Here is a 13,429-nt window from a genome sequence, read left to right as displayed (position 1 = left end):
AGCTTCATACATACCCAATAAATGCAAATGTGGTATTGATCTTCTCATCTAACTCTCAGCAAGGAAGCAACAAATCCCAACAGTTCAAACTAAGGGATTTTGTCCTGAAAATGTAATGTATTATATAAATAACTGTTATTTCATTGACTAATTGACTCACACTTTTGCAGGTTATTCTCCCGCCCCTTCCTGTTATCTGCACATGGCCTTGAAAAGGGGCGGGGGGGGGCTCCTTTGGGGAAGGGCTGCCCGAAGACCCTGGTTCGACATATGATATAAGAATGGGCAACAAAAGTCCCATTATGGCCTCTCATATCCATACCCAAGGCCCTAGGAGTGATGCATTGATTCAGCCTTCAGTAGTCCCCTGACTGCACCATGCTAATTCCAACTGCATTACCACTTTGGAGAGATCTATACCCAAAAGGGAGGACATGGAGTAACCACTGCTACTTTGGACAATGACGGTTTAAACTCATACGCTCCAGTTTCATTCACTGCTGCTGTCCCTGCTGGGAGTTTTTCTTTAAAAAAATGTTTTTTTAAACACGTGGAGAAAAAAGCTATTGTGAATTGTGTCAAAACTGGCCAAGATTTAAACAAACACAAAAATGACGAGGTAGTTAAAATGGTCATAATTACATTTCATCAACCTCTGCTGCTAATTACCTGAGGATGCTAGTGCTCATCGAGGAATAACATCCAGTTAATACGCAGCTGACTCAACCAGAAGTGAGTGTCCACGCTTGTAGGAACAGCCTGTAAAAATGTCTGTGTGCCGTGGAGGTCACGGTGAAAACAACAGCAGTGCATTTCCAGGTAGCCACGTCCATTGTCTCCTTCCTCATATGGGCATGTTCAGTCGGTGCCTTTGTCCTTGTGTCAGCAGGCAGGACATTCTGAATTATTTTGCTCAGCTGCCTCCATGAACTCTTGCTACAGCACGTCAATACACACATCATGCAGACACCCGCACATACAGCTACAGAGATCACAGTTCATGTCCATCACACACTTGGATCCTCCTTGACACAAATCAAACCTCGAGGAAATAAAAAGTTGCCATGGATTTAATGTCAGGCAATTTCAGATACAAATTTAAGATTACATAGTTTGTAAATTAATGTCGGAAAAGATTCAAAACTGTTTGACAAGATTGAGACGTGTATTCACCTTTTTCTAGATGAATATCAATATTTGGTTCTATTCTAAGTTTATTACACATAAAATGAGAAATCAGTGTTTAATAGACACACACACACTCACAGAGGGGAATTGTGCGTTTCCTCAGGAATGAGGTTGGGGGTTCATATGCCACGTGACTGCCTGTTTTTTAACCTTCTGCCTACAGACTCTTATGTCATTTGTGATCACTTCAGCGATGTTGCTGGGCGTATATGTTTTCTGCCATGAAACACTGACTTCGGAGGGACTGGCTGCATTGAGCCATTTGGAGCATGCATAGATGTAACAAAGGAGATTGTATTGCCCTGGTCAGTGACTTGTAGAACTATTTACTCATCTTCACGGTGATTGTTGTCAAACATTGTGTCATATAAACAGCTCGTAGCATCAATCGCACACCGAAATTAAAATATATATTGAGTAATTCCACTAACACTGAAAAGTAATTTGGTTTCCTTTCTTCAAACTGTGTTAATATGTTGTGTCAATACTCAGGGTAACTAAATCAGATTTGTGAGCTTTTCATGGAATAATGCTGTAAACAACATAATATGCCGAGATGCTACACAGTATCTCTGGGCTATCAGAGGCAGTGATTCTCATCAGGAATAGAGCTCCTTGACTATAAATAATACAAACACTGAGTCTTAAGACGATGTAGGTTTGTCACAAAAACGAAAAAAAATTACTACAAAAGAGCAAAAGCTATTATATAGGGAAAGATGTGCACAAGTCCAAAACACAGGCTTGATTTCCCACATTATTTCTAGATGTGGATCCGAGTCACCGTACAGACTCAGGCTAAAATCCTAATAGGGACAAGCTTGAAGTGAATAGAGCCCACAGAGGATAAGCTACTAAATCTTGCAATAAAAGCAATGTGATTTACAGTAAATTCCACAAGGCTGACAGTGCCACAGCTGAGGGCATAAACAGTCCTTTCAGTGCTGTGCCTCAGTTCTGTCTGTTGTGAACAACAATCACACAGGCATGCTGCTCAGCACCAGTGACTTTGATAAATCACCAGGAAGTCCCACTGTTGGCTTGAAACTAGAACTTGTTCAGTTGCAATTCTGCATTTGTCCCTCTTTAATGTGTATAGAAGTGGCTTTAGCAGTAATCTGTCAGTGATTGATTAGGTGTGGCCAAATCCCCTCTCCGTTCTCCTCTATTGGCTCACCGTTCAGCCACAGCTGTGTATTTACAGAAGATGGCTGTATTAGGGAAGAGGCTGCATTATTTACCTGCAACATAAACATAGGTACTTCCACTTCGGTGACTATACACACAGGATGACCACCGGTAAACAAGAAACAAGAAGTGACATGTTCTTGTTCGTGCTGAATTCATGCACCAATGGATAAACAAACAGGCCTATAGACCTACGACGGGTTTGTTCTGGGAAGGATAAATCACATCTTAAGCTGTCGCCCGAGTCTGTAACGATCAGCAATCACACCAATGTGAAGTGGAGACAGTAGAAAAGGACCACTAATATCTTAATGCAGCACAATAACCCTTAACATGGGGCGAATATTTTTTAATTATTTAACTATTAAAACATTTTTATTTTGTATGCGACACAAGAGGTTGAAAAAGCAATTTAGACAGGGTGCTAGATATTGATCACACTTACCAGCAGATCCATTTTAATTAAATATTAAGAGAGTGTGCTGTATTGATAGCAACTGAGCAGCAACCGGTTCTTACTTTTCTTTTGTCATCATTTAAAATAAAAGATACAAACTGAAAGAGAAGACATGCTTTAATAACACTCACCTGTAATTAGACTTGAAGTATTAAAGCAGGGCTGGGTTTTATCCAATGAATTTTGTATTCAAAGAATATTTTAGTTATTTAAAAGAAGAAGAAAAAAGGTCTGAGTATGAACATCCGTGCATGAATTTTAATGGAGATACTTAAATGGTAATTATTCCACTCAGGCTCAAACGTAGGTAACAAATGGAATTCAATCAGTGTTCATGCATAATGATGGTCATTAGGAGAGAGAAAATAATAATGACATCCTATCTGCATTAAATCTGCTGACACTTTACACAATGATCCTGCAGCCATTATTGATCTCCATGGAGATAAGCAATTGTCACTTTTCAGCATTGTGCCTGAATATTAAATACAGGTCATTTTGTTTCTCTGCAAACTATTTCAGGCAACTCTGAATTTTCATTTTATTTACTTCCCCACTCGAAATCCTTGGGCTCCTTCCATGTGATTGTAATTGTGGCGCATTGTCACATCCAACTACCTTTTTTCCTCAGATTTAGGGTTTCATAAAATGAACAGCAAACCTGAATGTGTCTGAGGAGATGGTTCATATGTAAATATGCTCTACGTAATGCAATGCAGCCATCATAACATCAATGCACATTTTGTAAAGTCTGTAGCTTATCCTCCTTATCACTGCATATATGTTTCACATGTCTTCACATCATTAGCTCATACATTGATATAAAAGCCACAGATAAATTCAAATGTTTAGTTTTCAGTCAGATATGTTATGTATGCTCCAAAGACACATTGTCTTAGTTTTCATCTTTTTGTGTAACTCATTATTAGTTGAATATTGGAACAGTTGCTTACGCATATTGTACAGTAGGCAGCTTGTATTGAGTCGTCTCCAAGATGGTCACTTGGTTGAATGATTAAATAAGATCTCCAATCGAGTGATCCATGATTTGCATGCCTTCTGTTGCCAACTAGCTCCATCTGTTTGGTTTTGAGAGCTCTGACACAGTCGCTTGTGTGAGGAAAACAGCAATAATGTAATTGTGGATGTGACAGATACACCAGATGACATAGAGACTGTTCGAAAGTCTGGTCCAAGGCATACTGTACAGCACGGTGTTACGAACTCAGACACTTAGGAAGTAGGACCCAATTGCACGACCCGGGAGCCAGAGATAAAGTATTTGTAAGTACTTTATTTTTCAGTTCTGCAGTGAGCAAATGAAAGCGCTCACGTAGTGAGGGATCAAAAACTTTTCAAGAGCACAAAATACCTGACCTGATCATGGCAAAAGACAAGACGAACTGACAAGGAACACTGGGAGACAGGGGAATTTAAGCACATGGTAACAAGACACAGGTGGGACCAATCAGGGCGGGCTGACACTGATGAGCATAGGAGACAGGTGGGATGACAGGTGAAAACAATCAGGAAGCCTGGAATGAGAGAAAGCTAACATAAATGACCTGAACCTCTCTAGCATATCTGTCGGTGCACAACAGTACCCCCCCCTCTAGGGCCAACTCCTGATGGCCCAGGCTGATTGTAAAAGTCGTGGATAAGAGTCTTGTCTCGATAAATGATGCAGCTATCCAGCTTCTAGCCTCAGGACCGTAACCCTCCCAGTCTACCAGGAACTGCTGGCCCTGCCCCTATTACGGACCTCCAGTAGCTTACGGACCTTGTAAACGTCACCCCCTTCAAAGAACTGGGGCGGTGGAGGGGGCTTGGAGGCGGGAACAAGTGTGCTCTCACACCGGCTTGATTCTACTAACGTGAAACGTTGGGTGCACTCTCAAGGTCCTGGGGAGTTGCAAGCGTACCGACGCCGGGTTGATGACTCTGGACACTGGAAACGGACCCACAAATCTCGGAGCCAGTTTCTTTGAGGCGACATGGAGTGGTAAGTCTTTGGTAGAGAGCCAAACCTTTTGGCCTGGACTGTAGGAGGAGGGGAGCCTGGGATGAACGTCCGGAAAAGCTCTCACTCGAGCTGAACTTCGGAGAAGAGACTGGCGAGCACCAGCCCAAACTCTGCGACAACGTCTGATCATGGCATGTGCCGATGGAACCATCACCTCTTCCTCGTTGTTAGGGAAAAGTGGAGGCTGGAAACCATTGACACAATGGAATGGAGAGAGACCTGTGGCCGCCGTAGGAAGGGTATTGTGGGCAACCTCGACCCATGTGAGGTGGTCACTCCAGGTGGTCTGGTTCCGGGAGACGAGACAACGTAGCGTAGTCTCTAGTTCTTGGTTCAGACGCTCCGACTGTCCATTTGACTGAGGGTGATATCCTGATGACAGGCTGACGGTGGCACCTATGAGTCGACAAAACTCTTTCCAGAAAGCGGAAATGAATTGTGGACCCCTGTCGGAAACAATGTCATTAGGGAATCCATGGATCCGAATATGTGATTCATCATGACCTCTGCGGTGACTTTGGCAGAGGAAGCTTGGTCAATGGGATGAAGTGAGCCATCTTTGAAAATCGATCAACCACTGTTAGAACCGTAGTCTTGCCTCTGGATGAAGGAAATCCTGTCACAAAATCCATCGAAATGTGTGACCAAGGACGTTGGGGAATCGGCAGCGGCTGGAGCAAGCCCATCTTAACTTGAGATGAGGTCTTATTACACGCACACACCGGACAAGCCGCTACATACTCTGCCACATTTTTCTTCATGGATGGCCACCAGAAACGTTGTTGAATCCTGAACATTGTTCTTGCTACTCCCGGATGGCACGAAAGCACAGATGAGTGAGCCCAGTGGATGACCTTGGAGTGAAGAGCCTCAGGAACAAACAGCAGATTGTTGGGACACTCGCTAGGTGCTGGATTCATGACATTTGCCTCTTTAACGTCTGACTCCACTTGCCAGGAAAAGGCTCCGATCACACGGTTAAGTGGAAGGATGGTCTTGGGCTCTACCGCAAGTGGTTCGGGATCGTAAAGACGAGACAAAGCATCGGGTTTTGATTCTGAGACCGGGACGAAAAGAGAGTGTGAAGTTGAATCTACTAAAGAAAAGTGTCCACCTGGCCTGACGGGAGTTGAGACGCTTAGCCTTTCTTATATATTCTAGATTCTTGTGATCTGTCCAGACTAAAACGGTTGCTCTGCACCCTCTAGCCAGTGTCTCCATTCCTCGAGGGCAGCTTTTACAGCTAACAGTTCCTTGTTTCCCACATCATAATTCCGCTCTGCCGTTGTCAACTTCCGCGACAGGTAAGCACATGGATGCATTTTGTTGTCTTCTGCAGAACGTTGAGACAGTACTCCTCCAATTCCCTCATTGGAAGCATCCACCTCGACCATAAACTGGCGCTGGGGATCTGGAATGGTGAGTATGGGAGCTGATGTGAATCTATCTCTGAGAAGTTGGAAGCGAGATCCGCCTGGGGGTCCACTTGAAGGAACCTTAGGAGAAGTCAGAACATGCAGAGGGGCAGCAACAGAACTGAAATTCCTAATAAACTTCCTATAGAAGTTAGCAAATCCTAGGAACTGCTGAACCTTTTTCCTGGAGTCTGGTGTGGGCCACTGGGATACTGCACTGACTTTCGCAGGATCCATTTGGATATGATTAGGTGAGACTATGTATCCTAAGAAAGACACCTCTTCTGTGTGGAACTCACACTTCTCTGCCTTGACATATAGCTGATTCTCCAGTAGTTTCTGCAAAACCTGGCGGACATGGTTAACATGAGATTTAGCGTCTGGGGAGAAAATCAGTATGTCATCCAGATACACAAACACTGAAATATTCAAGAATTCCATAAAACCTCATTCACCAAAGCTTGAAAACAGCCGGTGCATTGCACAGTCCAAAAGGCATTACCAAGTACTCATAGTGACCATTCTGAGTGTTGAATCCAGTCTTCCACTCATCCACTTTTCTTATTCTAACCAAGTGATATGCATTTCTTAAATCCAACTTGGTGAATATCTTGGCCGTTTGAAGCAGTTCAAAAGCAGATGACATAAGTGGCAGAGGATAGCGGTTCTTCACCGTAATGTCATTTAGTGGACTGTAGTCTATGCAAGGTCTCAGAGACCCGTCTTTCTTTCCCACAAAAAAGAATCCCGCTCCGGCTGGAGACGATGAAGGACGGATAATCCCTGATTTGAGTGAAGAGGAGATGTATTCATCCATTGCTGTTCTCTCAGGTCTCGAAATCGAGTAAAGTCTCCCTTGGGAATGGGGGCCCGGTAAGAGATCAATGGGACAGTCAAAATCTCGGTGAGGAGGTAGCGACAAGGCTTTAGACTTGTTAAAAGCTTCCTTTAAATCATGGTAACAGGAAGGTACCTTCTGTAGATCAGGATAGTCAGGGTGATCTATAATGATCCTACTAGAGTCTGTTGGTGCATTAACAGGTTGCGAAAGTTTACACCTGCCCTTACAATCCTCTCCCCATTCCTTAACTTTCCCTGAAAGCCAGTCTATGTGAGGATTGTGGATCTTCAGCCAAGGAAACCCCAAAATAATCGGGTACTGAGCCGACTCAAAAATATGAAATTGCATGCTCTCGGTATGGTCCTTATTTATAGTAATCCGTATGGGCTCAGTGCAATGGGTAACTGTGAACAACAAGCGGCCGTCTAAAGCACTGGCACTAACAGGATGAGATAGCGGGACAGTTTTTATTTTTAGCTGTTTGACTAGGCCCCAGTCTATAAGGCTTTCGTCAGCCCCTGAGTCTATTAACACACCCTGGTCAATGGTCTGATTGTTAATACAAATGTCTACCTGAGTAACAGGTCGAGGAGGGAAGTCTGCGTGAAACTTGCTCACCAGCGCCCTCCTTTTGAGTGGTGAGGACGATCTTTGCGCAGGCATGAAGCGAGTTGATGACGCGGCTGGCCGCAGTAGAAACAGCAACCCTCCGTGACGGCGCTGCCTCTCCTCCAGCGAAAGCCTGGTTCTTCCAAGCTGCATGGGTTCACGGAGTCATTCGGAAGTGTAGTCTTCTGATGGTCCGGTAACATGAGCTGGAAATCCTCAGCTGGCGGCGCGACCCTCCGAGGCGAATTCTGGAAGCTGGGAATAACAACTCGGTTGCGTCGGCGCTCCTCTCTCTTTCGAAGGCGGTTATCGATCCGGATGGCCACAGCGATGAGGATTCCAGATCCCGGGGTGTCTCCAATGGAGCCAGCTGGTCCTTTATCGGTTCGAAAGTCCTGTCATGAAGGCGTCACGAAGAGCGGAACATTCCATCCGCTGTCCGCTGCTGCTGTACGAAACTCGATGGCATAATCAACCACCTGACGGTTGAGCTGACGTATTTGAAACAGTCTTCTGCTGGCCTCCGTAGCAGGCGATGAGTGGTCAAAAATGCGGCTCATAGTCTCTATGAAATCGGCCAATGAGTAACATAGTTCGGTGTCTCTAGACCATTCTGCAGTAGCCCAGGCTGCAGCTCTTCCGTTAAATGAGACACAATAAACGCCACTTTACCATGCTCAGATAAAAAAGCTGCTGGGTTGTGTTGGAAATGCAGATCACACTGTACCAGAAAGGCTCTGCAATTCGAAGAGTCTCCGGAAAATCTCTCCGGAAGAGCCAGCCGTAACGGGGAAGAAACAGCTTGACCTGGGTAGTCAGCTGGAGTTTTGACAGGCAAACTCTCAGCTGTGGGTGGCGTCACCGGAGGAGCAGTCTGTTGATGAGTGCAAAAATTATTCATTTGGGCAACCAGTTGTTGCATCTGTGTAGATAATTCTTCCTGAACCCCGGCCTGGCGTCCTCTCAGCTTTTGTATTTCCTGGCTGACTTTGTCCAGCTTTTCCTCGTGATGAAAAATCGTCACGCCCTGTACCGACAGAGCGGCGTGAAGCGTTCTTGGGTCGGCTGGGTCCATAATGGTCAGTTCGTTCTGTTACGAACTCAGACACTTAGGAAGTAGGACCCAATTGCACGACCGGAGCCAGAGATAAAGTATTTGTAAGTACTTTATTTTCAGTTCTGCAGTGAGCAAATGAAAGCGCTCACGTAGTGAGGATCAAAAACTTTCAAGAGCACAAAATACCTGACCTGATCATGGCAAAGACAAGGCAGACTGACAAGGAACACTGGGAGACAGGGGAATTTAAGCACATGGTAACAAGACACAGGTGGGACCAATCAGGGGCGGGGCTGACACTGATGAGCATAGGAGACAGGTGGGATGACAGGTGAAAACAATCAGGAAGCCTGGAATGAGAGAAAGCTAACATAAATGACCTGAACCTCTCTAGCATATCTGTCGGTGCACAACACACGGTGTCATATGGTCTGCAAGAAAGCACGACAAACTTTTTCAGAAAGGCGCTCTACTGGCTCCTTGTGCCGTTAACGTTGCATGTGACAGCGCTTAAACTACAAATGGTTCAAAACAGAGCTGCCAGACTAGCACTCCAGTGTTCAATTAGAACTAATACTGCATATATGCACTCTCGCCTGTCATGGTTCTCAGTTGAAACTCAACTTCACTTTTGTCTTCTCATGTTTTTCAGGAAAGTAGTATTTAATCAGACACTGGTATATTTCTTCAATCAGTTACAATACACATTTAACAGACATAATCATAACACAAGGAATGCTAGTTTAGGTCAATTGATACTGCCAACCCCAAGAACTAACCTCCTCAAACGTACTGTTATCTATCGTGCAATTACCGCTTGGAACTTACTACCTCCTCGTTTAACTCACATGAGTCATAATTTGTCATTCAAAAAATAATTAAAGGCGCACCTAAGAACATTCACCACTTGACGTATTCTATTGCTTTTTAGTCATCTGATTTTCTTTTTCTTTTTCTTTGTATGAATTAAGTTGAATTGCAGAACATATATCTTATCCTTCGACTGTACTGTGCATCTGACTGCACTATTTTTTACTTTGTTGTACTATTTTTAACTGTTGGTTTCACGATATGTTTTGTATGTTTTTGTATGTATTGTATTTTGTCCTTTCTGTGGACCCCAGGAAGATTAGCGGTCGCTAAGGCGTCAGCTAATGGGGATCCAATAAATAAACAAATAAACAAATAAATGCATTTCTCGAAGCATGCATCACAAGTGTATGTATCTTAATTGAATAGCAGGCTTCAGAGCTTGGTGGGTGAAGGACAATAGTAGCAGGGTCAGTTTGGCCGGGTGCCAGTGGACAATGGCGAGCAGGCCTCTGCTCTCCGCAGCAGGCAGAGCCCTCGCCGGAGTCCACAACGGGAGAGACAGCCTCCGCTGCTTTGATGGATCTGTCATCGCAGCCAGTGTCTGCCCTCAGCTGGGGTTCAGGTATTCACCACCAATAACGCGTAGCTATAGCAGGTTAGACTGTGAGTGTATTTTCTCTCATCTGTCCGGCGTTCTTGATGTTCCTGGAGGACAGTGCTGTATCTCTGATCACTTTATTATTAAGATAACATGTCAGGAACTGGTTAAAATGATTGTTTAATTAGAGTACCTTTTTTAAAGTTAGCATCAAGTTTCAAACTTCAGCATCTTTCGCTTTAACGCTGAAGACACTCAATATGACTTTCATTTATTCAACTTTCTAGGTAACAATGAAACATTATTCGGTCCTAAAATACACAGCATTCAAGACCCAGTCAAATATCTAAATGTAATATTTTCCACTAAGACACCATTTTTCTCTAGTTGTCGGGCTTTTTATATGGAAGTTCACTCGCTTATTAAAACCAGTGATGCCAAGGTCATTCAATTAATGTCTCTCCCTTTTATCAGCTGCGGGAGCTCCACAGTGAGTGCCACTTTGCCCATCACACTCAAGCGCTTTAGTGCCAACGACTGAAGCCCACTGCGATCACACTTCATATTTGTCTACTCTAAATACTGGTGGATGAACATTTAGAGAAATAACGAAGATATTTGAAAGATGTGTTTCTATTGTATTAACTGAGTATTATTTTAATGGATATGGTCACCATTCGTATCAGCAATGATAACACTTTAATTACCATGGTGAACTGTAGAGATAATGCGTCACAGGCACACTTCTGCATCAAGCTTTATGGCAAAGTAAGTTTTATTATACAGTTTATTTCAGTTATGGAAACATGAAATTAAAGATAAACATCAAAAGTCATTATCCAAATTGATTATTTTCATGTCCAGCTTCTTCCTGTAGTAACTGTGACCCGGTGGACTTGTCATAACTGCGTGCATACAGGTGCACACATTATGCGTAACCTTTTTGCAGTGACCACTATAACCTTGAGTAGCCTATGTTTAACATAGACACATATAAGTAACATATAGGACGGATTAAAAGATATCAGTACGTTTGAAAAGTAAGTTCGTAAGTTGAAAGTACACATTTATTGGCGTCTATATTTGATTGAAAACAGTAAACCACAGGTTGAACAGACACACGTGACAGGGGCTTGTAAAACACAGTGCCTGCAGTTGGATTCATTTGGCGAGGCAATGCTTTTCCAAACAGCTCCAAGACTTCCTGATGGGCTGTAATCCCCAGCTTTCACACATAAGTCATTGAGAGCGATGGAGTCCCCTCTGTTTACTCACTCCAAACCAAATGATCTTTCACAAGTAGACCACTTCAGATGTGAAATGGAATTTGCCAGGCTGTTCTATCCCAAGTCTATTTCTCTGTACGCTTTACCAATTCCCAAATAGGGTTCAGTCGCTCACAGGTAATGTCTGTGAGGATTGAGCTGGGCTTCTCCGCTGTTTTAATGGCCCACGGGAAAAGGTATTTGACGGAGGTAAAGAAGTACTCTTAAGCACATACACAGCACTGAATTTCATTTTGTTTTAGTTGCTGTAATGCATTTGTTCATTGGACAGGGGATGTCTATAAGAGTGTGTGAATGATTTAACATTATAGCGGTTGCCCTAGAACTACCTATATTATTTCATTCAGATTCAATGGCAAAATGCTTACTACTAATCCAGCTAAAAACCTTGAGAAAAAAAGGATGGGTATTTTTTTTCCAGTCGAGAATATAGTGTGATATGAAACACAATTTCTCATAAAAAACATTAGATGCTTCCTCTGTCATAAGCTTACACGTGAGAATGTAAAGAGCGTAGCTGATGGCTTTATCTTTCCAGTGGTCGACAGTGTTACTGCTTTAGTACGTAGTTATGATAAATGGTTGTTTTAAGAGGGCTGCATTTACTTTGTAGAGTCATTATGAGAATATTATGTATGAGAAAACAGTCATTAATATTCATTATAATTGCAACCTACTGAGCTGAATGCTGATGGAGTGTTTGGATACCAGCACAGTGCTGCCTTTTCTAATGTATCTCCTCATTGCATCTGTGCGGCAATAGATGTAGGTGTTTAGGAAGATGTCTGGAACAGGATTGGACTTTTATTCATTTTGACACTCAATCAGTAAGCTGATGACATCCTTGTGGGACATGTAGATTAACATACAACAGTAATAACATGTTCTAACATAACAAACCTCACTAAGATATCAATTCAGGATTTTGACCTATAAAACGCCGAACTCAGTGTGTATTTCACTTTTGCAGAATTCAATGCACAAGCTGCCTCGTAGTCTCCAAAGGATACAGTGTTCCTATCCCATATGATAAGGGCTGCAATTTTGTTTGTCTCTGGTAATTGGAGCGATGTTGAAGTGAGGATCACTGATACATTTCCCAGGCTATGTGTGAATGAGGCTGGCTATGGAGGGAAAGGTCAGGCCCTAGACTTGCCTTTCTCCCCCAGGGCCCTCAGCAGTAGGGGCCGGAGAACACCACAAACAATTAAACATGTTGCTTCTCAGGGTAGAGCAGCCGCACTCCTGTTGGTTAGAGAAGTTTTTACCGTAGTGGGTTGCTGTTGGTCACTCTTCAGAGCAATAATCTGCAGGTCTGAGCAATCAATACAGCCATGACAGCTTCAGCTTCCATTAGGGTGGACATCTCTGGAGTGCCTGTGCATGAGCAGGGGAGCACAGAGAAGGCATCAACCAACACATCCACACGCACACACATACACATACAAAGAGATATATTCAAGCTCATGCACAGAATCCCCCATTCACACATGCACATGGACATTGACACATGTGTACGAGGACACCCAGTCCTACGAGACGCATGGACTGACATACGTCTTCACACTTTCACCCAAATATATTTAATGATAAGAAGTAATGGTTTAACATTAGTTTGTGTTGACTCATTATATTTGACATCTGTCTCAGTACTATCTCAACCACGTCTCTTAAAAAATATGTGTGTTTACTAATATGCAGCAGCAATTTGGAACCATAATGCCACCTGAGTTATTTCATTTAACAATCTTAAAATATTCATACTTAACGTATCTGCAAAGAATAACACACTTAACATTGACATGGTTAAGTTTAGGCTCAAAGCTCTTGTTTGGGAAAATCACTATTCTGAATAAAGTCAAAGAAAAGAAAAAAGCATCAGACAGGATTTACAAGACAAGTTTAATTTAATCTTTACTAAAGTCTAACACACACAGGACTGTGAACTATATCA

This window comes from Pseudoliparis swirei, chromosome 2 (genome assembly GCF_029220125.1).
Source record: "Pseudoliparis swirei isolate HS2019 ecotype Mariana Trench chromosome 2, NWPU_hadal_v1, whole genome shotgun sequence".
NCBI lineage: Eukaryota > Metazoa > Chordata > Actinopteri > Perciformes > Liparidae > Pseudoliparis > Pseudoliparis swirei.
This window is presented reverse-complemented; position numbering follows the sequence as displayed.